The 27,377-nt window shown below is 34.5% G+C and overlaps 1 protein-coding gene across 1 annotated transcript in view; it reads left to right on the top strand.

The window, feature by feature from the left end:
- Window positions 1-27,377, top strand: part of LOC136784797 (GTP-binding protein Di-Ras2) — an 86,075-nt gene that overhangs the window by 17,492 nt on the left and 41,206 nt on the right. The gene's annotated exons all lie outside the window — the stretch shown is intronic.

The raw sequence follows: 27,377 nt of genomic DNA, 5'->3' as shown, positions 1-27,377 counted from the left end.
CCTGCACGTTCATTCTTAAAATGTGTTAAAAATCATGAAGGCTTTTATGCATGTGAAAAATGCGAAGTTAGAGGAACCAGGGTTTTAGGCATAACTGTATATATGGTAAATGATTGTCCATTAAGAACGCATCAATCGTTTATTGATCAACAAAATGAATAACACCACAAAGGAATATCTCCACTTGTACAAATCCAGTCATTGGATGCAATGAATCATTTTGTTTTGGATTTCATGCACTTGGCATGTTTAGGTGTTACTAAAAAAACTTATCATGGACATTTGGCTTAACAAAAAATCAACGTCCAGAATAAGTTCTCAGTATAAATTAAAATTAATCGAGTTGCTGTTGTCACTACGTAATCAAGTGCCATCAGAATTCCAGAGAACCACCAGAGATTTAATGGACATAAATAAATGGAAAGCAACTGAATTTCGATTCTTTCTATTATAATGTTGCCCTATAGTGTTAAAAAATAACATTTCCGATCAAAGTTACAAGCATATTTTATTATTACATGTTGCATATAGAATTTTATCTTCCAAAGAAGCAGCATTAAAATGTAATGATCAGGCCAAACCAAAGCTAAAAGATTTTGTAGAACATTGCATGGTGCTATATGGTAAAGAAACCATATCTTTAAATATACACTCACTTATACATCTGGCAGATGATTGTAAATATTTGAATTCATTTCTTAGTAATTTGATGGCCTTTCCATTTAAAAGCGCATTAGGAAAAATTAAGAAGCTTTTAAGAAGTTGTAATAAACCACTAGAGCACAGGTTTGTCAACGAATTAACGAAATAAATTTGAAAAAAAGATTCAATTGAGGCCTTCTATTATTATATTAAGACAATTTAAATCCAAATCATACCATAATGCTACAATTAATTTGCAAAGGATTTATTTTAAGTACCAAAGAACCTGACAGTACAGTCTTATTAAATGGAGATAAAATTTTTGAAATAAAAAACATACAACATCTTCAACTAATCAAGAAATAAATAATATTAGAATAATCGGTTATGTTTATAAAAAACTGCAGCTGTGAGCAATTGACTATAGATAAGACTGAATAATAAAAGAAGGAAGGAAGTCTACAAAAAACAAAAAAGTTTTGTATAATCGTTAGCAACTAGTTTGTGAGCAATATGACCCGGTAAAAATCCGCAGAAGTCCCGAAGAGACAAAAAAAGAAATAAAAAAAAAGGAAGGATATAGACTGCGCAACCAAATTGGTCTACGCAGATGGGATAACTGTACAAGTTAATGGAACAGGATTCCGAAAATCGTAATAAATACGAATATGCTGCAAGCACTTAAAAGGAATAGAGAGCAGAGTTCCTAGGTTCGGCGTGAGTGTGACTCGCGTGCTTAAATACCTCACAGGCAAAATCAGACTAGCGAGAAACCGCTACGCGAGCCAGCCACCTGGCGGCGTTGCGCCGAATTGTGAGGAGAAAGAGAAATAGAGAGTGTGCCAGAGCGAAGCGGCCCAAGGCCCAAGAGTCCCCAACCGCTCGCACCGACACATCCTCGATCTCCAACAACAGCCAATTCTTAATTTCCCCTGTAATACCGAAGAACTAAAAATGTGGAAAGTTTCTCCAAAAAATAGGAGACATGCCGAGTATTCTTTGGACTGCATGCATATTAACCATTAAGATGTTAAAGCTACAAATTACTATATAGTATGTAATAATAAAGTAAAAATTTATGTCATGCCGTTGCTGCATTGGTAAATCATTTCTACACTACTGCAACTGGGGAGAATCAAGATAAAAATCCTATAAATAATAATTGTGTTCTAAAAATTGGTTTATATTCCGCACTATTTGCTTCCCTCTTTTAATATTTATACAGAGGGAAAAAGGGAGAAAAAACTTTTCTCGCGAATTTTCGAAAAAAGAATCTTTTTGATCCTTAATTGGGAACACACTCAAGAATTCAATTTGGAGAGTGAATTCTAATTGTTTATCTCTTTGGAAAGAAAGAAATAGAGTGGCAGGTAAGAATTAGCTAAATAGTGAATAATCGATTTTAATATCCTCTTTATAAATTTTAATTGAAATTCACATGTTGACTGTACTCTGATATTTGTATAAGTAAACAAGATAAAAAAAAACCCTTGGAAAAGCTCGCAGCGTGTTCGGAGTGGTTTTTGTTTGAACCGAGCGTGTAGTACCTATCAGGCGTATACAGGCGCAAAGACACAGTCCAATGCAATTGACCTTAATTTGGCTCGGATCGATTTATTTACGAAAAAACCGTAGGATAGAAAGAGAGTTGGAATGCAACATGGTAAAAAAACTATCTGATAATAAAAGGTTGATCCAGACTTTGAAAATGGTCTGTAAATGTTTTTCAATGGCTCAGCTGCATCATTTTACGAGCGATCGATCAAATGCATGTATCTGCATGCCATTCGAAAAAGAGAAAAACTCTAAAGTTTACCCATATATTGCAAATTTACTCCATCAACATTGTAATGGAAATATATTAATTTTTGGTGAACATATATGGATGAATATGATATCATGGATGATAATAAATTTTAAAGCTGGAAGAGAAGCGTTAATTATTCAGAGGGAGGGAAAATTTTATCCTCTATAAGTGAAATGGTAATTTTGATGGTTGACTTTGGTGAGAATTGGTAGCTCTGTCTCGTATCAAGCTCTATAGGATTTATTAAATTTATACTGCGCCAATCTGTTTCACACTGGATTTCTGGTGAATCGTTCTCGAATTCTCTACACGTGCAATGTTGACAGATTGTTTAATTCTTTTTTTCTTCAATTCTAGAGTGCAAATGTCACTCGATCCTCCATTTCAGTCTCTATTCAGCCACGTAAATTCGTCCAACGAAGAAGCCAGTTGCCTATAGCTCGCAAATATTATTTCTCTGCTCCAACTTCCTTACGCGACTCATTTCCCAGCCTTTTCACGTTTCCAAAGAATATCCCCCGTTTCAACCCATGACTCTTCCAGGTCTATTTGCAGGTCTGCTGCCTCACCGTGTTTAAATATTTTTCCTCTGAGAAAATTTCCACTTGCAAATGTCTCAAAGAATTTCTTTTTCTTCTTTTTTTTAATACCATAAGGATTCGTAACACGCATCAATAATGTTTTCAAGGGAAAATTTCTGTATGCTTTGTACCATTGAGACTCGTGGCAAGGATCGATGCAATTTTTGAAGAGAAAAATTCTGTATGCTATGCATCGCTGAGATTCGTAAATGTATTTGTAGAATTTTCCAAAAAATCACATTGCAACCTTTGGAATTGATGAAAATGGTTGGTAAATTTTGCCAGGGAATTTTTGTTACACTGGGGTCACAAATTTTTATTAACAATTTACTTCCTCGGATAAGCTACCTAATATAGGCGCAGTAATGCGTGCGTATATATATACACATTTATTCGAGTGAAATTGATAAAATTATGCAAAGAGCACAAGTTATTTTTGTTGCTCACAAATGTGCTTATTTCCCACCGAAACGCGAGCCATCGTGTACCTATAGCATATCTCTGAGTGGTGTAAGGCCAACATATACGAATTAAATATTTCACATTCGTCCAAAATGTTTACAAACTACTAGGCTACAGATCGCAAAGCAGTTTTAATTTTTAATTTTTTTACAAGGCTTCTTATAAGAAATCTCATTTACTCCTTCGATAATATTCTTCGTCAACTGGAAAACTGATTAATTAACGAGTCATTCGATGTAAGAAAAAGTGCATGGTTATATTTTGCATCTTAATAATGCTATAATGGTAAAAGTGAAAGAAGAATAGGAGGGGGATGAAAATTTGTGTGGGTCCTACGTGAGGATTGCGTTTTCAAGAAGATATAGGATCGGATCTGGGTTGTTTCTATATAGAGATCCGAAACACTCTCGAAGATACATGTATATATGGTGTTTGCGTTGGAGGAAGCAGGTTAGGGTGCATGTTGAAACCGATGCCGAATGAGAAATCAGTATAGCAAGGGGAAAGTGGTCCATGCATGGTATTTGGGTTATTTGTCCTGAAGAGAGGATCGTAATTATCCTGGACGACTCCTGGAAGGTCGTGTAATAGTCGTTTGCTCGAAATTTCAATGGAGAGCGGCTCCTTCCCTTTAAGCCCCTGCATGGACTGATTCCTATCAAGATTAATTGCGGCTCAGACTTGAAATTTGGCTGAATTTAACGCGCGATGACGTAACGATGGCCATCAAAGCTCGTTTCACCGATGTTAATGCACCATTCGTCTCGCCTTTCAAACTTGGACGAATTATTCTAAAAGTGATTGCCTGCATGCGTGTTTGGTTGGTTGCACCCCCCCCCCCCCCCTCGCTCAAGCCAAAACCTAGCTCCTGCAACTCCCAAGCATTTCAACCATTCAATCCTGCTGTACACCATTCGAACATGTGCGCCACATCTACATTTTCAACTCTGTAATCCTCCATGCTAAATAGCTCTAACAACGAATGTAACATAATTAACAGGAGCTATGTTATTGATAATACAGAATCGCGCGATCGTATAGTCGAGTGCATGGCACGGGATTTGAATTACGAGCCTATGGAACGTACGTGCAAGGAGCTTCTTTTGCATAAAATCGATCGTTTCATTTTGCAACTCAATTGTAAAATGCACCATACACGCGGCGAATCTGTAACATTTGCATTGTTTTCCATTCATATATAGAACAAACTCACTCGATCGTCCATTCCATGCATATATTTTACATTTGTATCAGATTTCCCAAACCGTGGACAAATTCCATTGGTTAGCTCGGCATACTCTTCTTTGCCACTGTAATGAAAAAATTCTCTTCATTAATGAGCAATTTTCAATAACAGACAATAGAGACTCAATAACGGGCAAATGCTTCTCTTTCTCTCTCGTGCATATATGGTACTAAAAGGAAAATAGCTGGTAGAGAGAGAGAGAGAGAGAGAATGATTTATAATAATAAAAGAAAATTTGACCGAGGGGATATATATATATAAAGTAAAAAGCTTTGATAATGCCAGGCTAGATCAATATTTGGCAAATATCGCACGCTAGCTTGTATACTTTGCTCTTTATGAAATTCCTAAATTGGATGAGAAAACGTATGTGCCGAGCACAAGAGCTAGTGGAATGAAATTTGGTGTTGGAGCAATCTGGTGCTTTTAATAAAATGTTAATCCGGATAGTTTGCGAGAGATAGATTTTCTCGGGGAGGGATAGTGGGTTAGAAAATGAGTATATATACATATATATATATTAAGGACAAAGAAGAATAATAAGGAGCATCCGCATGCGTGCAGCTACAGAAGCAGAAAAGGTCAGCATTCGTGAGATTCCAAAGTTCCAATGGCTGCCGATATGATGGTTATTCTACTTTTTGACAGTAGTGCAATCTTGCATTGGTCAGACGTAGACTGGCCGTGCAGGTTTTACTGCGCGCCATAATAACCCATGCATGCATAACGATCGAGCTAACGAAAATTCGAATTTAGGAATGCTGCATCGGCGACAGATACATGCACCGCGGCTACTAATAATAATATACGTGGCAGTTTCCCGTCGCGTTAGCGTTTAACTTGAAATTTCCTTTCACCCCCCAACTCGAATCCCAGTCTGCAAAGGCTCGCTGCTCCATTTCCACTTTATCGATCTAACTTGAGCCAGTTCGTACGCCGCTCTTCGAATTTTCAGCCTGTAAATCGAAAATCGCCCGCAGAGTACTCAGCTACTTTTCTCCTACAAGCATAAACTTTAATAGAATAATAAATGACAGTGCCAACTCTTTCTCCAACCATCAAATTAATTAACTAATTAATTAATCGACTATGTACTATATCGCTTACTCTCGCATAATTCCAATATTCGAAAAATTCATTTACAAGACTTTTTTTGCAGCCAGGTTCAACGTAGGTTTTTATGAAAATTTGGCAAAATTATTCGAATTATACTCGGTACACTTGAAATTGGCTTTTCGAACCTTTACAATCACCCAGAGTTAATATTATCATTCTCAAAATATATGTATGTATATAGCTAGTGCAATTTCATTTTCATTGAAATGCCAAAAACCGATCGTGTAATTTTCAGTGATGGATTTTTTAATTTTTCTACTTTTATTATTTAAAATCTAAGGCAATTATAATTTTTCCATTATTAAATTCTTGTGTTTGTTTTAGGTTTCCTTTTCAGGGATAATCGATGATATTATATTTTCTCCTATACTTGATCCGTGCCATTCTGTTCTAGGAAAAAAATTGTGAATAGAGAGGATGGTGGTAGTATTATTATTGTCCTCCATTCTAAATCTCTTCTCAATTCGTATATCGTATACGAGACGAATCTCTTTGCTCCTCCTGTATAGTTCTATAAACTGGAACAATTTGTGGTTGAATTTTCTTATTTTCAATACGACACAATAATCTATTTTATTATAATTGTCCCAACTTTAAGCACCATGTAAACATGTAAAGTTCCTAAATAATTGTGTATAAAAAATATAGATATCCTTAAGAAAAGATTTCCATTTATTCTACTCATCATCTTCAACGCGTATACATATAGATATATAACGATAGCATCGTTTGGTTAAATAATTGTTTAAACAAATAGCTGATAGAATGAATCGAACAAAACACTCGATTTTCGCAGAAAGATGGATTTCCCATTACTGGAGGTTCATCGATCCCTATCGACGAGGTTTGAGCTGCCACTCGAGGCCTGATAAGATTATTCTCGATAAGATAATCCTCATTTTTCTCCCATATTTTCCTGCAAACTATTCTTCAAAATGCATGCCTTGTGCTACTCCATTAAATTTACCTTTCCACGTGCTATACACACACACACACACGCACACATATACGTTACTCACCGAGATCGTGCTAGAAACAGTATTATTGAAAAATGTAAGGTTAGCTGTAATTCGAAGGAATTATTACAATTTTGCTTTATTTCATCGATTTAGATTCTGCGTTTGCCTGGTTGGACAAATTGACGAAATAAGAAGCGGATAAAAAGGTAGTTGCAATTTCTTAATGCGACTTCAGCTCCTGTAATTCGATATCAGAAAAGGTCGAATCAGCGGTTTGTTGGAAGGAGAGAAAAAGGGGGATCGAGTAGGAAGAAGCGCGCGAGGGTGTTGAGGGGGATGATAAGGTAAAATCAAGGAAAAACGTTGTCGCGATCGTGCTAATTAACGAACTCGTTATAAACGAGTTTAATAATGTCTGACTCGACCCAATAGTTGCTCCATCTTTTCTCAATCCTACTTCTTTTCTTTCGACAAAACTGGTTCGGTTAATTAATGTGATCGATATATATATATATATATTAGGGTGGCCATAAAAAAAGAAATTTTTTTCCGGTGCTTTTATTTTGTTAAGAATGATGAAAAAATAGGAATCAAATTTTTTTAGATTTTTTTGAAGCCGTTAAATGGTGCCGATATCGTTTTTAACATTAAAAATTTAGATTTATTGAAAACGATTTAACAAAATTATAAATTAATATTGTGCTTTGAAAAGTCCTTTTGTTAAGTTACAAGAAAATGTAATAAAGAATACATTAATCCATTTCAAAACTTTAAGATAACCTTGATCTGATCTTAATGGTACATATTACTTAAGGCTAAATAAACAATAACAAGTAATAAATCTGTTTGTGCTCTTTAATTATTGTCTGAACTATATTTTTCTAAAATTCTTTGTTCTCTATATATATTGACTGTCGCATGCAAAAGTAAACGAACATAGAAAACTAAGAATATTTAAAAAATATTGTTCAGACAGTAATTAAAGGCCACAAACAAATTTATTACCTATTATTGTTTATTTAGCCTTAAGCAGTATGTACCATGAAGATCAGATCAAGGTTATCTTAAAGTTTTGAAATGGATTAATGTTTTTTTTTATTACATTTTCTTGTAATTTAACTAAAGGACTTTTCAAAGCACAATATTAATTTGTAATTTCGTTAAATCGTTTTCAATAAATCTAAATTATTAATTTTAAAATCGATATTGACACAATTTAACGGCTTCAAAAAATTCTATAAATTCGAAAACCTCTTTTATTCATCATTTTTGACAAATTAAAAGCTTATTGGAATTTTGATTTACATCTAATCTCGAAAAAGTGGAAAAACATCGGATTTTTAACTTTAAAAACGATATCGGCACCATTTAACGTCTTCAAAAAAATCTAAAAAAAATCGATTCCTATTTTTTCATAATTCTTTACAAAATAAAAGCACCGGAAATTTTTTTTTTTTTAATGGCCACCCTAATATATATATTAATTTACAAGAAAATTACTGTAAAAATAGCAAGCAAATTGGAGCCCTTAACCCAAGATCTCCCTCAAGATTTGCGTTTTCTTCCCAATGTTCTTTTTGTGGTACCCATTCTCTAGCCTATAAACTACACCGGCCGTTATCTCATCATTTCAAACATTTTTGTAAGGTGCACGTAACTGCAGGAACAAAACTACCCTGCAATTTTCTACTCTCCTCTTTTCTTGTTTTTTTTTTACTCCTTCTCACCCAAGCACCCCCTCCCCTACTCCCTCGTTTTCCCTCGTTTCGCCCTCGTTTCGCCCTCCCCAAATTCCAGCTTGTTTAACGAACAGGAAAAATCATGTTGAACCAAGTTTTGACTCAAGCCGAAAGTAAATTTGCGAATAAAGCAAAATTTTAAGCAATTCAAATCTATTGGTTTGCATAGTTTCGTAGCTTATGTGTAAAGGGAATTGGAGCTTTGAAGTAGTATACGAGAAGGTATAGCTTAAGGAAGGCGGGGGGGGGGGGGGGGGGGGATGTGTAAATAGAAACGCCTGCAACTACATCGTTTTGTTCCTCTTTCAAAGATATACTTAATTAAGGGTGTAAAAGCGTCACTTGAAGCATGCAAAATTTTCCACCAGTCGAATATCATGCAATTAGCCTGTTACAATGGGAAGCTATACGTATAACTTAACGATATTGCCATTCTTTCGATAAACTCTCCGATTTATTTCTAACGTCTTTATTTGCATGTAATGACAAGTTTCACTTAGTTTCTTATATGTATATTCTATAGAATCTTTATCGAATTTCTCATGCAACTAATTTCTTCTTTTTCATTCGTCTTCATTAAATCAGAATTAATTGGTCCGTTTAAGTTACTTTTAGATTACGTCTGAGAATTTAGTATATAGACGATTGTCTTTGATATCAAGAGACACGGTAGTGTCTCGACGGCAAGTACATAAAAGTAGGTATAGACGTGTCTATACCGCCGTCCAGGCACTACTGTATCTTATACAGCAAGATTGGCCGTCTCAATTTTTAAATCGATTTTTTTCCGTCAATGAAACACTGTCATGATTTCAGTAAAGCTTTTCTTGAAATGGATTAGAACAAGCTTTTATTTGAGCCCATAAACATCAAAATTGGTTCACGCAATCCAGAGATCTCATAATCTGTTAGCTATATATATAACGAATTTAATTTCTTTCCGTCATCTTCTTCTTCTCCAGCCAGAGTGTATGTCTCGGGCTGAAGTTGGTCGCTAAGAAAAATGACGTCATTTTCACAACGCTTCCAACATAATATACTCAACGATCAAACTATGTATGGTTGTGAACTGTCAATTCGGCGACTATATTGAACTGTGTAAATTGTAATGTGAGGTTATTTTTATTTTAATGCAGTGAGGTTATTCATCGTGTTGCGATATTGCATCTGTTAATTTCTACAATCACAAATAATTCAATTAACAGTGACTGAAGGATTCGCGAATTAGATAAGTATAATATTATATTTTACAATACAGGATGTAGTATATACTTTGTGGTACTTTGTGGTATTTCTTTTTGCAGATAAATTAAGACAGAATATTTTCATATTCATTGATGAGGATAGAGCTGACTGGATTAAATAAAATTAATATTTACAAGTCTGTGCCAATGAGAAATATACTTTCAACAGTAATGTGCATCGGTCATTATCAGGAGGATATTAATTGAAAGAAATTGTTAAGGTACTTAATAATCATATGCTAAACTTTCAGGTATTGAAATCATTAATCAAATGCATGTTTTGCTTTTTGTTTTCTTTAAACTGATATTGATTGTAATTATCCGATAGGTTATATCATATATATATAAACAAATATTTCAGATTAAATTATGGCAATGCTAATTTGAAAGATATGAAACATTCCAAAAAATCTTTATTTACGTAAAATACAAGTTGACCAGTATTTGGATTTGAACAAATTATACGATAGTAGATGTTTACAAAAGATGCGAAGACAACCAAATATTACAGAAGTTAGGTCAACAAGCAATAAAGAAAATGGAGATGGGGCAAAATCAAATACTGGTAAGTAACTGAGATGTTTCATGTTCCTTCAAATATTTATTTTCTTTGAAGATTAAGATTGTTAAATGATGAATTTGATTTTAGGCTTACGCATAGTGTTATCATTTAGTATTTTACAGTCACTGTGCAAGTTTATTATAGCAAATAGTAATACTTGTGCTTTGACTTAAATACATTTGGTACAATTGAATTAGAAAACCAAGGAAGAAGGTTCGCTCACATACTGACTATTGGAGTTGAATCAAACATTGGGCTTTTCATTCCTGCATTCTGGTATTTGAAACAGGCAAGGATGAAAGCATTGAAAGATTGGCAAAGTAAGAATAAGCCAATATTCCGATAATCGTCATCCATTGCTCAGCCATAATTTAAGGATGAGATTCATTGGATGAAATTCTGTAAAATTGAGTTAATAACTGTTGATTGTTTTCCTCTGTTACCTATGCTAGTATTCTAGGCCAAAGGCAGTATACTAGTCATTGGTATGCATGAAAAAATGCACGTTTATTCTCAATTGAAACTCAGTCCAAAAATTAATGGTTTCCACTCCATTTTGCAGCACCAGAAATCCGACCAGTTTCAACAGTGTATAGAAATTAGCGAAACGAACATTTGAGGACTCTGGCACAGGAAATGTTATAAGGACGACTCGCTAATATATCTCCTATATCACCTTTGTCAAGAATTAGCAGCATAAATGTGATAGTAACTGGTGCTAAAAAGAAACGTGGTATGCAAAACGACATAGTCAGCTTTGAATATATGCTTGATTGTAGCTTATTCAAAGCTTTGCGAATTGCTTGTCTAGTCTTGCCCCAGTATCAACTCAAGTAGTTGATGAAACTAGTGAAGTCTGGCAAGGTCAGATGGTGGTAAAAGTCAAATGTTGATAAACAGAAAATGTAAATTAATTAAAACATACATTTTACTTAATTATTTTTATATGTTGAAAGTATGTTTATTGATTATGAAAAATTTAATCAAACTTTTATTATAGTGAAACTGAAAACATTAAACAAGTAGCCGGGGCATTAATTATGAAGTTCATTTATGCAGAATGCATTACAAATATCAATAAACTCAATGCGTTGACTGTGATATTTTTTCAATATTAATATATATTATTTTATTAGTTAAGCTCTGCTGTTTCAAAAAACGAGAAGTATGGAAATTTTCTTTAAATTCTGTAGAAAAATTAAAAGAATTATTTAATTTTTTAAATATTATACTCTTACAAAACGTTATGAAGTCCCACAAAAAACAGACTTCGCCTGTATAAAAAGGCGGCAAGTACATAAACCATTTAGCATAAATAATATAGTAAAATTATCCAATTAAAAAAAGTAGTGAAATCCAAATATTAGGCAAGTTTATTTTTTCACCTTAGCAAAAGTTAAATTTTTGAAAAAAAAGGAACAACAAAGTTACTTGCCGGGCCCGTAATGTCCATGCACAGTGGGAAATTGAATCGTGTGTGAGATTCAGCTATAGCGTAGTATAGCAAATGTCATGTTAAAATACAGAGTGAAGTTAGCCGAAACACAGCGATTCTATTTCTCACTGTGCATGGACATTACGGGCCCGGCAAGTAACTTTGTTGTTCCTTTTTTTTCAAAAATTTAACTTTTGCTAAGGTGAAAAAATAAACTTGCCTAATATTTGGATTTCACTACTTTTTTTAATTGGATAATTTTACTATATTATTTATGCTAAATGGTTTATGTACTTGCCGCCTTTTTATACAGGCGAAGTCTGTTTTTTGTGGGATAATGTCTACCTGAATTGTTTCTCTACTATTTTACACGAATACTGTAAGTCTATTGTATAGATACTATTCTGAAAGTGGTACGAGAAAAAAATAAAAATATAGGATCGGTGCATGATAAATTGAGGAAGAAAAGGTTGTGATAACTCTTTGCTAAGATTCACCATTGTTTTCATTGAAATAACAGGAGAGAGCGTAACACGTGCATCATCTACCATTTCATGAAAAATGAGTGGCATATTTCGTAACGATTTCTCAGTAAGAAATCCTTAGCTTTATCACGAGGAAGATGATATCCTGTTGGAAATGGAAAAATGCAAGCCGTTACTTGCTGCATGCGTATATTATTATTACCTTGCACTAGCTGTTAATTAAGTAATGGGGATTCGAAATTAAGAGAATTAACGTAAATTGATAATCAAAAAGAGGTAAAATATAATTCAAGTTCCACTAAGATGAGCATTTTGAAAAATAATCGCAATTGAAGAAAAGTCTTGAAAATTAATGTACTGGATTTTCTGCTATTTATCCAAATCGCAAAGTTATGGCGTACATTATATATATATATAGCTTGATTTAGTTGACGGTTTATATATTTTCCCTGCAAATTAATTCGAGCGAATTAATTGTGTGGATTAGTGTGGGGATCGAGGCTCGCTTTCTTATTAGGGGACTCCTGGAGATATTATTTAGCAAGGGGACGATATAATTTGCATGAGAAGAAAATTCTACGTGACAAACGATGTATCGGATGGAAAAGTCACGTGGAGAGCCCGTTGAATTAATAATACAAACGAAGATCGATGTAACTGATGGTAACAGCTGGTATATAGCGGTTAATTTTCCAACTTGTCTGCAGAATCAAATTTGGTGCGTTGCTATAGTCAATTTGGCAGATTTAACAATTTTCCACAGCTCATCGACGCGGCGTATTCTAGAAGGAATTAATTTTACATTTTAAGGAGTCTCGTTATTAATAATACGAAGCAAGCTCCATTTACTATATATATATATATATATATATATAATCAGTAACGGCTATTGCGGTGTTTAACGATTAATTTTCCAACTTGTCAGAATGAAATTAGTTATGCAGTGTACGAAGGATCTAACAATTTTCTCTAAAGTTTATCGGCGTATTCGAAAGGAGAAAACTCACCCGATCGAGCCTCCTTTTCTATTTCTACAAGCCTGCATGTAGGCGTCACTCATTTAAGCTACAAACGAAGATCGATGTAAGTGGTAACAGCTGGTAGCAGTTAATTTTCCAACTTGCCAGAATCAAATTTTCAACATTGCTAGTCACTCTGAAAGATTCAATAATATTCCAGAGTTCATCTATATCGATATATCCTAGTGAAAACTTGACAGTTCAGCAGTTTATTGATGAAGCGAGTCAATTTTTTGTTGCTTATGCATATATGTATATATACCTACATGGAAAAACTAAAATAATTGTAAAAAATTTGAACCCGGTATGGCTTCCAAGTAGAAGTCAAGAAAGTTTAAATGATAGAAAGATAGGAGTAAGACTGCGAAACCAAAGTGGTATACGCAGATGCGTAATTTGTAAATTAAAGGAACATGATTCCGAAATCATAATGATAAGATAGTGCTACGAGTACTGAATAACAAAAACAATATAGGAGCAAGGTCCTGGTTATAATGTGAAGACGGTGCTAGTGCACTCCAAAACAAAACAAAATAGGGAGCATGTCCCCTGGCTTCGACGAAGTGGAGAGCGAGAAATTGCGCGACTTGCGAGCTTAAGTACATTGCAGACAAAATCTAACCAGCGAGAAACGCTCGCGAGGCGGCCATCTGGCGGCCCTGTGATAAAGTAGGGAGTGCGGAAGAGAGAGAGAGAGAGAAAGAGAGAGTGCGCCGGAGTGAGGCGGCCCGAGATTCCTGACTGCTCACACCAACACATCCTCCGATCCCGAACAATAATATTTTCAAAAACACATGCATATATATGTATTTTTAATAAAATTATTAAATGTGTACAATAAATATTAATGACAAAAATCCATATGCACTTGTGTTGATAGTTGAGAGAAATTGACTCATTCCGACAATTTATAGTGTTAAATAATCTTGTTAATAATATAAATGAAGATCAATGTAACTATTAACAGTGTTCATATAGTATTGGTTAATTCTTCAATTTGCCAAAATCAAACTTCGAGTGTTGTTATAGTCAGATAATTTTTGACAAATTCAACAATTAATTTTCCAGAGATTGTCGATATACTCCAATCATAACAACTTTCAAATTTTAACAAATCTCAATTACTCACCCTTCTTCATCGCCCTTCCGAGTGCCGACACCACTAATTTCGAATATCTGATTGAAATTCATATTTGGTAATCTTACTAGAGAGAGAGAGAGAGAGAGAGAGAGAGAGATTTATTATGTAAATTAAATTGGCACTTTTATAAATTAGTTGGTCAATTTAACCTCAGTGAAGTACGTTTATTTCATGCGATATAGGACAAAGTTATTAGAATATCTCTAAATTCTCTTATAGATGATGGTCGAAGGAGCTTTCTTCAAATTTGAATACTTTTGAAAAATATCCTCATTTACATACGTAACCTCGTTAAAAGGCTGAGTTCAGCATATTTCCTCGCATATTAATTAACAAATATTCGAACTAAAGGTGCATGATTAATTGCGAGATAAAAGAAAAAAGCAAATAAGAAGTACCAAAGATCTCGTTTTATTCATTTTATATGTTTTTAGAGATGTAACTTGGTAATTGCGCTAATTACAGCCACCGCGTGTCGCGCTGGTACTATTTTACACCTCGTTTACTCTTCACGCACCGTTACACCAAGAGAAGAATCGCATTGTGATGAAAAAAAGTAAAATGGAAATAAAAACGCGTATAGGTTATTTTTTGACATTCGTTCGGTCGACTGGGTCTCCTCATTCAAAGGACGCTAGCTTCTCGCAGGCGTTTTGGTTCGATAAAAAATTCACGCCAGCTGTCCTCAAAACTCGAAGCTATAGTTTGAAATATTAATTTTTACTTGACAATTTAATAATTTAGCCGAGTTACTAGGAGACCTGAAACGTTAAATATAAATGTAGAGTAAAATATTATTTCGAGATGTGTGTCAAGGGAGGGTAGGAGGGGGACGAGGTGCATTTGTGCAACCGGAGTTATGTAAATTTTTCAATGTTTTTAAAGAAATAATTTTCCTTGTTTTTTTTACAGCGTTAAAAATATCAGGTTTACGACGGGTGTATTTCAATCTTCTATACTGGTTCTACGAAATAATTTTTAGCTGACGGGAAGAAAACGTAAACACTTTACGAGTATCGTAAAGGTATGATAGGGGAGAGTCGATGGTTTTGTTTTCAGGTTGGCAGTTTTGTGAAACTTTTGCTTCGGGGCAAGTGTCTAGGATAAATATTTTTGCCTCTCTGAGCAATTTAGTCTCGTGCCATTGTCGTTGTTTCTTAAGCAGAATATTGTTTCTCAGCCCCATCCCCACTCCAACCCTCATTTGCATATCCACATTCCGTCGCGAGGTTAACGCGTTTATCTTGCGACGAACCACAGCAATTTCTCACTTTCACAATTTAAATGAGAAAAAAACAATTCTCCACTACCATTTATTAATTCATCATGTCTAACAAAGTACAAAAATTTTTCTTTTTCTGTCAAATCAAATTCTACGTTCGTTCTCGAGAAAGAAAAGTCAGTGCATGGCTTCTTCTGTCCATTGGCATCATTTTATTAGTGATGAAAAATACGAACAACATATATTATATGTTGGTATTGTAGGTTATTTTATAATAATCACTGTTTTATTATACTATTGTATTCCCAGCTACTTTATTCATTTAACTGTTTTACATAGTGTATCCTATCCGATACAGGGCTCCACATCGATCCTTTTCACTACTTCGATCTACACCGATCATTCTCCAACTGCCCGATATCTCTCTCGCCGTTCTCCGTGTCTCGCTTCCCCCTCTAGACCTTACGCCAGCGTATTCGGCACTTGCCCGAATACGTTACTTGGACCGGGAAGTTTAACTGTTTCTTATAGTATATATATACTTATAACTCGTATTATTGTCAAACTCTAATGGCGAATTGTTATTTCGATTAGTTTTTCCTTGGAAGAATTTTAGTTGTAGACACAATTGTTAATGTGTTTGTATTCATGCATTTCAGTAGGAAGCTTTAAAAAAAATACTGAGAGGGAGAGAGAGAGAGAGAGGTGAAAATTTAACACACAGCTTCGTCTTCATTCTCCGGAAATTTTTAAAAGGGACACTTTTACAGCAAACAGGACGAATGAGCGTGAATTAAGTTCTCCAAGCTATTAACTTATTTTTACGACTACCAACATATTCACCTTCTAACTCACGTTCTTTCCTTGTTTTTATCGCCATTTTATTATCTCACCCTTCTTATGCCCAACTCACAAATCGTTCGGTGAGTTTTACTCCCGAACTAGACCAACTTTGCCATGAGACGGTATCAACTAAAATGTTTGGGCAAAATCTATTGGAATCCCTGAAAATGTGATAATTTGGGCAAAAATCAATTTGACAAGGCTTTACTTTTAGGTCTGAATGAAAAATCAACATTCTTGGGTGATATTTTGAGACGAGTCGCGATCGTTAGTGAATAAATAAGTGCAAAAAGTCGTGCTTTACGTAGAATTTGCATCTTATGGACAGTTTTCTAGCAGCTGGAAGGCTCTTGAGGTCATTGACTCTGCTTAAAGTCTTTTCTGCCTCTATCAGCATCCTAGGAGAAGACCTTGAAATTTCACAGTACCCTCTTGAATCAGGCACGAGAAAAATTTCTTAGAATATGAGGTAGAAGATATGGAGCACAAAATTCGGAACCTAGCATTGATAAAATGTGGCTGTCGAGCTATATAAACTTTCTTTTTTTTATAGTATTCAAAATAATTATTTCTTGTATATTAGTTTTTTATGAAATTTTAATATATAAGTTTCATGTGCAATGTTATTTAAGGGATAAGTTTTCTAATAAATGAGCTTAGGGGGCTATTTTGGTATTGGGTTGGTGATTAAGGAAGTGGACAGATTGGTAAGTTCGCCGGCTGCAAATCGAAGTAGAAACAGGTAGCAGCTAGCCTAGCCTATAGGTTATACAGTAGCACGTGTCCTGCCTTTGATCGTTTTACGCATCATTCCTTCGTTGTCCTAGCAAACACTGTTCACAGTCAACAAGAAGAATTAATCAGACGAACATATGTACAAACATTCTGGAAAAATATATCGATCTACAAATCAACAAATACACTCAAACAATTATAGTTCCACGTGAAACAGCAAAATACTGTTCTTCTTATGTGTATAAACGTGTCTGTTCTTTTGGTCCTTTTCTACTTGGAGTTGATGAAAAGAACATGCAATCCCATCTACATCTCTGCAGCTCGCTCATCAACTCTCTATACCATCTTCACAGCCAATAATTTAATATTCTTTAGTTGAAACAATATTACTCATATTTAACGTTTATTGTGTTTTAAAAAATGACGCAAGTTGAGCACTTAAGGAACATTATTTAGAAATTATTATATGTGAAAGGATAGAGTCATCCTGGAGACACGTGCGTGAAAAGCCAACTTTACGTGGGTTTGTTTTAGAATTTTAGAGAATTACACACACACACACACACACGAGGGTAGAGATATAACGGTGGAGAATTTTGACAGTTGGAGGAGTTGAAGAAAGATGAAAGCGCGGTTATGTTACGGTCAGAGGGGTACGGGATGGATGGGCTGGTGTGTAGTATCGCGTGTATAATCAAGTGCCAGGGAGGATGCCAAGCTGTACGTTCCAATGGAGGCAACGTAGAACGCAGGCGGTATGAGCTCGTGTCGGTTGGTTAGGGTGTGTGTAGGTGGTGGGGTACGCGGCATGACAGGGCGCAAAAGCGACTCGTTCAGAGGGCACATGGCAGACCCAAGCTATTCAGCTTAGCCAGCCAACGTATGTACAACCGATTTATCCTCCCTAACCCAGTTGTTTCCTTTACAACCCACTGCGTTACCGGCTCACTTGCTTCTATAACGATAAACGTCTTACGAAATACAATACTAATACTCCATTCCACTTTATATATATATATATATAGGTATTGCAACCAAATATCTGATAAAACACTAGACTACAGCCCCATAAGGAAGTTATACGTACTATATAGATATACAGACGAATTTATTTCCCAGAGTTAGTAGAGAAGCTTTCCTGAGGAAATAAGGGGAGAATATTTAAAGAGTGGATATTCCAAACGCTCAATATGCCTTTTTGCTACTTTTTTCAGAAAACCAATAGAGCTGCCTTGTCAAGTATATGCTAATGCCATATATTTGGGTATCCTACAAAAAACCTTCAAATGATTTTCAGTGGTTTGGCACTTGAAATATTTTAGGGGCTATATGGCCTTGATACGTGTAGAATGTGTTTAAGAAAAAATCGTAGCTTTGAGAAAATTAGTACTTGGAATTTTTCCAATTTCTACTCTTCCTTTTATTGAATTTTGTTACCATGCATATATAATTTTCGGTTATTTTATTCGTGACAGATTTTTTGTCTCTTGCGACATGAATCTTTTTCATGGTAATGTGCAATTAAATATCTCAAGAGAGATACACTGTACTCTGGTCCTATAAAAAAGAAGTATTGCATATTTATACAAATTTATTTTTTGCGATTAATAGAGGAGAGAAGCTTTCCTAAGAGAATACAGGGGGAGAATATTTTCTTTAATTTTTATGTTTTCTGGGGTGAAAAAGAGAGAGAGAGAGAGAGATTTTATTAGTAGTGTTTTTTTTCATGCGATTACGATTAATTATATGATAAAACATAAAAGTATAGCATCACAAAAAAATATTGTGTATGAATATATATTTTCCAGGTTTAATAGAGAAGCTTTGCCAAGGGGAAACAATGGCAGAGTGTTTTACTTAATTTTTTTCTCTTAAATAGGGTTACTTTCTTTCTTTAGGATTTTTCAGTTTTATGGAATAAAGCGTTTTCATATTACTGTGGAATGAAATATTTGATTATACTGAAAAAACCAAAGCTAAAGGAGAGAAGAATATTTTGGTTGATTTTCTATATTTTGTAGAATGGAAGGTAGGTGCATGGTTAAAGATAGTCGGGGTTCTATCTGTCTATGAGTTAATTGGAGATGTTAGCTAGGGGGATCTACTCAAGTGCCAAATGATTCACCTTCTTCCAGTCGACTGACTGATCCGGCTCAAAGACTTTTCGCACTTTTAAAATTAAAAAGCCCTTTGTAGCACCTTCCTACCGGGACACCCAATACTCAAAGAACGAAACTTTTAATGGCCCCTGCCGCATGCCGCCCCTGGACACGGTGCACTGAAATTAGAGCTCGATTTCACGATAGGCTAACTAATTGGGACACCGCTTTTCACTCGGTTCACACGTACACTGTCCATTATACGCGAAATTCTGGCATTTCTGGCAGTCTCAGCTCGATTGATCTATATCATTGTAAGTCAACCTCGAGGGTAAATATATATATATATATATATTTGTAGCAAAAGTTTACTTTATAGTCAGCAAATTAAGTAGCATAGGTTTGATTCGCCAAGTATTTAGTGGTTGGATCCGCAATAGAGGAATCGAGCTACTGTCTTGATGCACCCGCGCCAGATGAGAACAGTTTGAAATTCGTTATGCCCTCCAGCTGAAAGCTGATAACGAGTCGGACCAAGGCACGAATCGACTACGGGACTTGTGCGATACTATCCACAAAATTATATACCGCTTCCATTTTCCAAGTTGCGTAACGAGTATCGTTTTCCTAATAATGGTGATGAAACGATGATTGGAGCTATATATACCGGGCCTATTCCTTCATCGCCTGTATATAGCTACGTATGTACCCTGAGGAGAACCATTCCGTATAGAATATTGTCCACTCTCGTTCTTCAATAATAACTTTCAACCAATATAACTCCACTATTGATTAATTATTAATATAACTGGAATAATTACACTTTGACATAAATAAAAAGAGTAGTTTTTTTATCGTTTCAACATCTAACGAGGTTTCTCTTCAGGATCCAATGGGAGCACGCGGAACAGTCCCGCTTGTCTCTGCATCTGTTTTCCAGTATAAACAATGGGGTTATTCGTTATATATATATATATATATATATATATATATATAGGGTAGCTTGTTACAGAGACGAATTAACGCTATTTGATAATTAGTACCAATTAGGAAGGACCAAAATCACAGCGCGCAGTGATCCAATCAGTCCCTCTGCTCGTTTCGTAGTTCGTCAAGTACGGCTGCCTGCATCTGTAATTGGCAGAAACAATTAATGTCGCATCGAATCGCGACTCAACTTTCGTCAACTATCTATCTCTAATGCTCGCAACAAATTTTCACGCTTAGTCGGTTATTTTAATAGAGGAATAACGCTGGCCCATGTACGTCAAGCTAATCGATAAATAACTCGACCATCCCAACGTTTCATAAATAATTACTTCCCCCTCCATTATATTTTTAATAAAAATATTTTTTCGTAGTTGCAGGAGGAAATTTTCATGTTTTTCTCTCTTCAGAGTCGCAGGCTGATACGTTGGGGGTGGCGAAGGGGTTCGCGTAGATAGCGTTGAGTGACAAGAGTTGAATGGATAAAGAGGGAGGGGAAGGGGGAGGGGGAACTTGTGGGCAATGTGCTACTCTCGTTGGTGAACGATGCTGACGAAATGTCGTGTGGTGGCTGGGGAGGGCTGGGAGCTGCGGCACACAAACCTCCAAAATCCGTAGAAAACGAGGGTTAAATCCATGCACTTATCATTAATCACATATATGTGTATATATATATATATATATATATATACTGACTTTGACGCTATAGTTTTAAACCTCCAACACCCCTGTTTTCTGCTTCTCTCGCTAACCTTCATTTCTTTATAGAAAATTTTCCAAGAAACCGAGCGATTTAACTTGCTATAATCAATAAAAATGTATTATATGTAATGGGAAGAGAAGCTGATAGTCACATACATACATCAAGAGACACGGTAGTGTCTCGACGGCAAGTACATATAAAAGTAGATAATGACATGTCTATACCGCCGAGCACTACCGTGTAACTTATACAGCAAGTTTAGCCGTCCCAATTTTCAAACCGATTTATTTCTATGAATGATTAATTGTCATGATTTAAGTAAAGCTTTACTTAAAATGGTTTTGAAAAACCTTTCATTTGAGCCCATAAACATTAAAATCGGTTCACGCAATCCAGAGACCTCATACTCTGTTAGCTATATACTATATGCCGATGTTGAAATTCTTCTCCGTTCTTTCTTCCCGAGTTCTGTATGTCCCGGGCTGAAGTTGGCCGCTAAGGAAAGTGACGTCATTTTCACATCGCTTCCAACAAACTATACTTAACGACGAAACTATAGTTGTGAACTTGCAAATAAATCGATGTAATCGATATAACTAATCCGGCGACTTGTTAACTGTCAATAGTAATGTAAGGTTATGTATATATTTAATGCAGTGAGAATGTTCACTATTATGTTAGTGAATCAGTTTAATTTTTAAAATGACAAATATATTCGAATAATAATGACATAAGGAGTTGACAAATATTAGATAAGTATAACATTATATTTTATAATACAGGATGATAGTATACTCTGTGGTACTTTGTGAAATTTCTTTTTCAGATAAATTAAGATAGAATATTTCTATTTGAATTGTTGAGGATAGAGCTGACTGGATGAAGTAATATTAATATTTACATATTTTCAACACTGTGCGAAGAAGATGTATACTTTCAACATTAATGTGCATCAGTGATTATCAGGAGCATATTAATTGCAAGAAATTATTAAGGTATTTGGAAATCATATGCTAAACTTCCAGGTGTTGAAATCATTAACAAAATGTATGTTTAACTGTTTTTTCTTTAAACTGATGTGGAATTTAACTGTCCGATAAGTTATATCATATATACAAACAATTATCCAGGAGACAATAAAACTTTCTTATTACTACGATTAAAGAAAAGTAGATGAATATTTGCTAATCGTTACTTAATTTTCAATTATAATATAAAAAAAGTGTTAAAGCCAAATATTTATCTATGCTTCCCTGATCAGAGTAGAAAGAAATTATTATTATCTACAAAAAAATTATTTAATTTCTTATAAGTATACCATTGAGTTTTATAATATAATATGTAATATATTTTTTGGAACTTAGTGAGATTTTATTTCAGATTGAATTATAATAACGTGTTTATTGTGTCATTATGCAGGCTTGTGTTGTAATATTAAATAGAAGAAATCAGAAATAATATCAGTTTGCTATAGTAAGAGCCATAATGCAAAGTAATTGGTGAGAGTTAAATCTAAGGAAAAGGTGGAGAAATTAACAATTTGGAGGCCAATTTTTGATAGTGAAAGGCTGGCAGGTGATTTTGGATATAAACTTTTTGAAATATATAAGTCAATTAAATAATGAGTATAATGAAAACATCATCTAGAAGTGAAACAATGAAATGAAGTCATCATTTTAATATTTTCCATGCGATAGATAATACAGTGAATAAATTTGGGAAAATGAAAGCAGTATATCTAAAATAGAGGCTTCCATTGCATTAATTTGTGTATTTTCTAGTTTATATTGATGAAAAGAAAATACAAATGGCACTAGTTTGCTTGAAAAAGAGCCCTGATTTATAGTTGATATTGGGAGCAACAGTTAAGAAAAAGGGGTGAATTTCTAAGCAAATCCTTAAAAGTGAAGGGCTTGTAGATGATTTTGGGTATACATCTTTGGAATTAAAAATCACATAGTTGATGAAAATTATAACCAAATCATGTGGATCTGTAAATATGAAAAGAATTCATGATTGCAATATTTTACATGTGATGGGGCATACAGTGAATAAATTTAGGAAGCTGAAAACTATATATCTCTAAAGAAGAGAGGTATCCATTGCAGGAGTTGGTGTATTTCCTAGTTTATATTAATGAAAGGAAAATATAAATGGTACTAAATGTGCTGGAGAAAGTGCCATAATGCAAAGTTGATATTGAGAGTGACAACTAAGGAAAAGGTGGAAGAATGAGTCAATTCATAAGAAAATCCTTGAGAGGAAAGGATTTGCAGGTGATTTTGGGCATACAATTTTGGATTTAGAACTCATATAGTTGATGAAAATTATAATAAAATCATGTAGATGTGTGAATATGAAAGGGATTCATTATTTCAATATTTCACATGTAATAGAGCATACAGTGTGTAACTTCAGGAAACTGAAAGAAGTACACTTAAAAAACATAGGCTTCTATTGTATTAACTAGTATATATTTTACAGTTTATATTAATCAAAAAAATAAATAAATGGCACTAGTTTACCAGAGAAAGAACCATAATGCAAAGTTGATAGTGAGAGTAACACCTAAGAAAAAGGTGGATTTAGAGGTAAATTTAGAAGCATATTCTTGAAAGCGAAAGGCTTAAAGTGATTTTGGGTATAAAATGTTGGAAATATAATTCAAACAGTTATTGTGAATACTATGTTAAAAGCCTTTAAAAGTGTAACTATGATAAGAATTCATCATTGTAATATTTTGTATTTTATTTAATAGAATAATAAATTAATATTTTGAATTGAAACTTTACATTATGGAACGATGAGAATATTGGAAAATGTTTTGTTAGATTGAATTAGTTAAAATAATTGATTAGTTTAAACTTCTATATTCTTACAAAACGTTATAAGATCCCACAAAAAACAAGCTTCGCTTGTAAAGAAAGGACGGCAATTACATAAGTCGTATCTAGCATAATTAATATAGTAATATAAAATATTTTAATTAAAAAAAATAGTGAAATCCAAATGATAGGCAAGTATAAATTATTGTTATACCATGATGAAAGTTAATATTTGGAAAAAGGAAAATAGTAACACAAAAATTACTTGCCGGGCCCAAATATTCATGTGTAAGTCGCTATCTTGCAATTTAAGCGTTGCTTCTCATAAGTTAAAAATGTGGCTATTTAATACGATTGCATACAACGGGCCACCGGCAAGTAATTTTTGTATTACTATTTTCCTTTTTCCAAATTTTAACTTTCATCATGGTAACAATATATTATACTTGCCTAGCATTTGGATTTCACTATTTTTTTTAATTAAAATATTTTATATTACTATATTAATTATGCTAGATACGACTTATGTACTTGCCGTCCTTTCTTTACAAGTGAAGCTTGTTTTTTGTGGGATACATATATAGGGGAGACCGGGGACAATTATAACACAGGGCAATTGTAACATTCAAATTTGTGGCTCCGTCCGTTAATGAAATTTAAAATCGTTTATAGTAGTACCTTTCTTGAATATACTATATAAGACGCTGTAGTTGCAATAGTATAGGACCGCCAAAGCTAAGCCATACACTGTTTATGGAAATGAAAAAATCAATTTTCTACACTCTATTGGAAATATCTCACTTGCTTTTTAACTTCGATTCGCTCAGTTACTATTGTGTGAATATTAAAATTCAATACATGACTAAAATTGTCATTTTTTTGACTAAATTTTTCAATGTCGAACGATTTTAAAATATGAGATTATCTTGGCGAAATTTTACTACGCAGTAATTTGGAACATGTGAGGTCAATTGTAACAAATGAACTGGTGTCGATTGTACCATGATAATTGAATAGGAAAATCATAGATGTTTCTATCGCGCCATCAGTAACTCATTACATAAAAGACATCTTTTATACGTATTTTGGTCAATTGGATGACTAAAAGATGTCTATAAGAGAACTTTTAGTCAAGTGTTCTGAATGGGAAATATCTTGTCAATTTAAACATTAAATGTCACCCGCCACTTTAAAACAGTTTAAAAAGAATTTCTACAAAATCTTCTCTGTATTTTTGGAGAAGCTTTAAAACAAAGCTGCTACAGAATCTGTGAATCAAGTGATATATAAATTGTAAATTAATGTATTTCTTTTCACACATAATAGCAATAGAAAAAATGGAAAGCAAAAATAAAAGACCTCAAAACTTTTTAAACTCAAAAAAAAATTGATAGAGTTAATTGAAAAAGAAAAACATTGTAACAAGGCAAATGATATTGCCTTGTTACATAGCGTTTGCTTGATTTAGAGTGCGAGACGAGATTCGAGTTTACCGCGCATAGGCGGACTCACTTTCGAGCCTGGGTGGCGGCGCTGCGCGTGCGTGCGCGGCCGTTCGCTCGCCTGGGCGATCGCACGAAATTAGGTAGACAGGTGATATTTTTTTTATATTCATTATTTAGATATATGTACACTTATCAGTTTTATGAGATAGCTCATACTATATTTCTTCCAAAATATTAGAAACAGATTGTTTCAACAGTCTGAAATGAGTCTTAAATGCTGCTTCATCAAGCTCCACAAAATGTGCAAAGCCCCTTTGAATCGTTCTTGAATGTCGACTCAAGACACTAACAAATTTTTCATCTTCTTTGATGATGAAAACAAAAAGTCTAACGCTACTGTTCTAATCTTTACGTATTAAATGTTATTTTTTAAAACAGTTACACAAGCACAATCAGCACAAATGTCACTCAAAAAACCGAATATGAGCAGAATGAAGCAAAATTTTATGCGTCCTTTATGACTAATACGAATAGTTTCGTTTTGGCGCACTTTTAATATTTGTCCAAGTTAAACCGCTCTTATTGGTTAAACCAAGTTGATCCGAGTTTATAATTTCTAATCGACCAAATTTGAGCGTTTAACTTTAACCGACGATATAATCTAAGTTTAACCAAAGTTCAAACACTCGTGGAACGCATCATGAGTCTGTCGCTTGAGTGCCAGCCCCGTGAAAGTGTGGGTTTTAAAATGTACTATTTTACGGAAATATATAATGTTTTAAATATTTTTCTGGCTATTCAGTGATGAGAAACAAGCGATTAAGACCAGCATTCGGAGTTTAAATGATCCACACATTGCCTGCGCTCAGACTTTAAATCTCTCCTAGATCACCGGTTATCAATCTGTCAATGTTAGAGAGAGAATATAGCATCAGGAAGCTGGTGATTATCCGGTATCGGTCGAGTCTTTCCAGGCAAATGCAAGCAGCCAGACTCGCACATCGGAAAGGACTCGATAATATTTCTGTATGACGATCGAAACACGCGTCGACTCGAATCGTCCTTGGACTACTTACCCCGCGTACATACCTATATATATATGTATCTGCCGATGAGCTGACAATCGAATCATGATTAGCGACGTACCCCATGACGCGAAGGCGCCTACATCTCATCGTCCTATATATCTGCAGCATAGCTATCCTAACGAAATCTCGTTAATTAAACGATCAATGACCATGCATGCACCGACGACCCCCTACCTCCATTCGTCCTATTACCAATTTAATTCCATTGCGGTAATAACTAAAATCATAATAAACTATATCCCCGTAGCTTTTTCGTCCTAAGAAAAATATCAAATTATAAAGTTGCTTTATGCGTCAGGAAAATTACCCAGCAATTTGCTACGCACTAAAATTATACTTGATCAATTTCAGTGGATCGGTACGCCGAGCTTTTTCGTTCCAATCTTAATAAAAAGTACGCTTGCCCGAAACTTTAAGATTCCGAAGCAGCTGTATTTCCATCGGACAAGACGGACGTACGTATTTCCTTCTCTCGCTGCACTCTCGGCGAGCTTTATCAAACGATTATCTGACGTAACCGCGCATACCTAATATATATATATATATATATATATGTCGTAGGGCGTATAAGGGGTGGGGTAGATAAGTCTGACATTTTAAAGAAATCAGTCAACAACCGAACAATTAAATTAGCACCAACACAAATCCACAATTCAAAGAAACAATTTATTTTTAATACACTGTCAGAATTACAACTTGCTATATCTTAACGCTGTAGCTGCTGACGCTCAACTGCCTGCATCCTTCCCATCCTCCTTCCTCTCTTCCCGAGTCGTACTCGTAAGGTCAATCTAACATTCAAAACATAAACAATCACTCTGCCCACCGTCTCTCTCACAACGCTCCGACATATATATATATATATATATATATATATATATATAGACAGAGAGAGAGAGAGAGAGATATTATATATGCTGTGCCATGATATTTTAAAAGTGCAGCACGTCTTTTTTTGTCATAAGAGAGAGAAGTTGGAAGGGATGGGGGTA

Source organism: Prorops nasuta, unplaced genomic scaffold (assembly GCF_024137725.1).
Source record: "Prorops nasuta isolate Cenicafe-Biocafe unplaced genomic scaffold, Cenicafe_Pnas_1.2 PNAS00072, whole genome shotgun sequence".
NCBI lineage: Eukaryota > Metazoa > Arthropoda > Insecta > Hymenoptera > Bethylidae > Prorops > Prorops nasuta.
The sequence above is the reverse complement of the archived record's forward strand: the minus strand, read 5'-3'. Positions and strand labels throughout refer to the sequence as shown.